Below are 4379 nucleotides of genomic sequence, written 5' to 3'. Positions count from 1 at the left end.
GAAAATATTTGAAATATCAAGAATAGGAAATTTTGAAACTTTTGAAAAATATTGGAACACGAAAGTTGTACTCTTTATTATTTTTAAATCATAAATTGAGAAACATGAACGTTTTCCAAAGGGAAACAACAAAGTTATGGAAAAATAAGAAAAAAGGTAACATACACCCTTAAAAAACTTTAGACTAGAAAAGGCAAATCTAAAAGGTATGGGAATTTGTGAAGGAGATACTTGAATGTTATCACATGGAGAATAAAAATTCTTTTGAAAAATAAAGAAGGGGTGATGAAAAACACTTTAGAGAGATTGTTTGTTAGAACATCAAAGGAGAACTCTACCATTTTAGAAAATATCCATAAGAGAAAATCAAATGTTTTTGAAAGGGAAATAAGCGAGCTTTAAAAATAAAGAAAGAGTTAAAAAAATTGACATTTCTAGAAGGTATTTCAACTAGAAAAGGAAATTGACCAATTTCGAAAATCTCATTAGGAAATTTTTTAAACAATTTATATAAAGGAAAGGTAAAATAATTTTTAAAGTAAAGAACGGGAAATATTGACACTATTGAAAAATGTTGGAACTTGTTAGCGAATCTCCTATTGTTCGAAAATCTTATTAGAAGGAGAAAATCGAATGCTTTTAGAAGTGCCCGTGTTACCATTTCTTAGTTTTAAGAACACTGTTTTTTCTCTCTTAAATTTTTTCAAATTCCTCTTAAGATTTTCTAAAATTGCAGAGTTGTGTTTTCTAGTTGTTACTTTCTTTCAAAAGTTTTAGTGTTACCCACTTATCATTTTTTAAACACTGGTATTTCTCATTTTAAAACATTTGAAATTTCTTTTTTGAGTCTTAAATTTTTTTCAATTGTCAAAATTAAGTTTTATTATCTTTCAACAAATGCTTTGTTATTTACCTTTTAAAAGCATTCGATTTTCTCCTATTAAGATTTTCAAAAATGGAAGATTCACTATTCGAGTTCCAACATTTTTAAAAAGTTTCAATATTTCTCGTTCTGTACTATTAAATAGCTTTTTTCCCTTCCTATTTCTAAATTAAAAAAAAAATTCCTAATGAGATTTTCGAAATTGGTCGATTTCCTTTTCTAGTTGAATACCTTTTAGTATTGTCAATTTTTTTTATCCCTTTATTTTTAAAGCTCGTTTATTTCCCTTTCGAGAATATTTGATTTTCTTTTATTGTTATTTTCTAAAATGCTAGAGTTCTCCTTTGATGTTCTAATTAACAATCTTTCTAAAGTGTTTTTCATCGCCCCTTCTTTATTTTCCAAAAGAATTTTAATTCTCCAAGTAATAGCATTCAAGTATCTCCTTCTCAAATTTCCATACTTGTTAGATTTGCCCTTTCTAGTCTAAAGTTCTTTAAGAAGTGTCCATGTTACATTTTTCTTAAACTTTGTTGTTTCCCTTTGGAAAATGATCAATTTTCTAATTTTATGATTTAAAAAAAAATAAAGAGTACTGCTTTCATGTTTGTAGTGCCCCGCACTACACTGTGTCAATATTGTCCCCAGTTAGTTGCCACGTGGCCTAGGGTTTTGTTTCTAGCACGTGACCAAGTCATGCCCAAAAGGCATCAACATAGTTTAGTGGCTGCTTGCCACTTATTAGTACTTCGAGCACCCACTTCCTAGGCAATATGGGACTAAATCCCTCACCCCAAGACTGTGCTTCGGCTTGGGCTCTCACCCACTTTGGCTACACGTCCTCGTGTGAGCGAGCATTCTCCCCACCATGTTGGGGCAAGGCTCTGATAGCAACTGTAGCGCCCCACACTACATTGTCAATATTGTCCCCAGTTAGTAGCCATGTGGCCTGGGGTTTTATTTCTGGCATGTGACCAAGTGCGCCCAAAAGGCCTCGACACAGTTTAGTGGCAGTTTGCCAGTAATTAATACTTCGAACACCTACTTCCTGGGCGATGTGGGACTAAACCCCTAACCTTGAGGCTGTGCACCGAAACTTGGGCACTCACCCCCTTTGGCTACACACATCCTCGTGTCAGCGAGCGCGTCCCCTCCACCACGCAGGGACAAGTCTCTGATACCAACTGTAGCGCTCCGCACTATACTGTATCAATATTGTCCCCAGTTAATCTCCACGTGGCCTGGGGTTTTGTTTCTGGCACTTAACCAAGTCACGCCTAGAAGGCCTCGACACAGTTTAGTGGTAACTTGCCACTTATAAATACTTTGAACACCCACTTCTTGGGCGATGTGGGACTAAACCCCTCACCCCGAGACTGTGCTCCCAAGCTTGGGCTCTAATCCCTTTTTGCTACACACGTTTTTGTGTGAGCAAGCATTCCCCCCACCACGCAAGGGCAAGGCTCATCAACTGTTAAGGCCTTCTAGGCAAGTGTTGGGCTTGGGCCAGGAACAAAACTTTGAGGGAGAAAGGGCAAAGCCCATGGATTCCCAAAGAGGACAATATCGATCCGCTGCGTACTCTGATACAACGGTTGAGGCCTTTTGACCGTGACTTGGTCACGTGCCAGAAACAAAATCCTAGGCCACGTGGTGACTAACTGGCGACAATATCGACACAATGTAGTGTAGGGTGCTACAATTGGTATCAGAGCCTTGCCCTTGTGTGGTGGGGGGAACGTTTGCTCACACGAGGACGTGTGTAGCCAAAGGGGGTGAGAGCCCAAGCCTGGGAGCACAGTCTCAAGGTGAGGGGTTTAGTCCCATATTACTTAGGAAGTGGGTATTTGAAGTATTAATAAGTGGCAAGCTGCCACTAAACTGTGTAGAGGTTTCCTGGGCAAGTGTTGGGCTTGGGCTAGGAACAAAACCTTGAGGAAGAAAGTGCGAGGCCCTTTGATTCTCAAAGAGAACAATATCGATCCGCTGCATACTCTGACACCAAGGTCAAGGTCTTCTGGGCAAGTGTGGGGGCTTGGGTCAAGAACAAAACCTTGAGGGAGAAAGAGAGAGGCCCATTATTCCCAAAGAGGACAATATCAAGCTGCTGCATACTCTGATAAAACAGTCGAGGCCTTCTGGGCAAGTGTGGGGCTTGGGCCAGGAACAAAACCTTGAGGGAGAAAGGGCGAGGCCCATGGATTCCCAAAGAGGGCAATATCGAGCTGTTACGTACTCTGATACAACAATCGAGGCCTTTTGGGCATGATTTGGTCACGTGCCAGAAACAAAACCCCAGTCCACGTTGTGACTAACTGGGGACAATATTGACACAGTATAGTGTGAGGCGCTACAAACACAAAACAATACTCTTTATTTTTTTTTTAATCATAAAATTAGAAACTTGATCGTTTTCCAAAGGGAAACAACAAAGTTTAAGAAAAATAAGAAAAATGTAACATGGACACTTCTAAAGAACTTTAGACTAGAAAGGGCAAATCTAACAAGTATGGAAATTTGAGAAGGAGATACTTGAATGCTATTACTTGGAGAATTAAAATTCTTTTGAAAATAAAGAAAGGGCGACGAAAAAAACTCTAGAAAGATTGCTAATTAGAACAATAAGGGAAAGTCAAATGTTCTCGAAAGGGAAATAAACGAGCTTTAAAAATAAAGGGATAAAAAAATTGACAATTCTAAAAGGTATTTCAACTAGAAAAGGAAATCGATCAATTTCTAAAATCTCATTAGGATTTTTTTTTTAAATTTAGAAATAGGAAGGGAAAAAAGCTATTTTACAGTAAAGAACGGGAAACATTGAAAATTTTTAAAAATGTCGGAACTCGAATAGTGAATTTACCATTTTCAAAAATCTTAATTGGAGAAAATCAAATGCTTTTAAAAGGTAAATAACAAAGCATTTGTTGAAAGATAATAAAACTTAATTTTGACAATTGAAAAATAATTTGGGAGTCAAATTTTTTTTTTCAAATGTTTTAAAATGAGAAATACCAGTACTTTAATGATAAATGGGTAACACTAAAACTTTTGAAAGAAAGTAAGAACTAGAAGACACAACTTTGCAATTTTCGAAAATCTAAAGAGGAACTTGAAAGGATTTAAGAGAGAAAAAACATAGTTTTCTTAAACTAAGAAATGGTTAAAAAACATAGAGCATTGGATTATAGATGAGAAATTTACTATTTAAAAATCACACAAGAAACTCATTTTCTTTCAAAAGAGAAACAACTAAAATTTTAAAATATGAATAATGGGTATTTTATAAACTTTTGAAAGAACGTTAGAACACGAAAACAGAACTCTTTCTTTTTTGACAATCTTAGAACAATAAACTTGCATGCCTTTAACAAGGAACCAACACTATTTTGGAAAAATAAGAAAAATGGAACATTGAAACTTTTGAAAGAGCGTTAACACTTGAGATGAAAATTTTGAGAAGAAGAAATTTGAATATTTTCAATTGGGAAATAAAAAT

Source organism: Akebia trifoliata, chromosome 7 (genome assembly GCF_017979445.1).
Source record: "Akebia trifoliata isolate Shusen 1 chromosome 7, ASM1797944v1, whole genome shotgun sequence".
NCBI classification, from domain to species: domain Eukaryota; kingdom Viridiplantae; phylum Streptophyta; class Magnoliopsida; order Ranunculales; family Lardizabalaceae; genus Akebia; species Akebia trifoliata.
Note: the sequence above shows the minus strand (reverse complement) of the source record.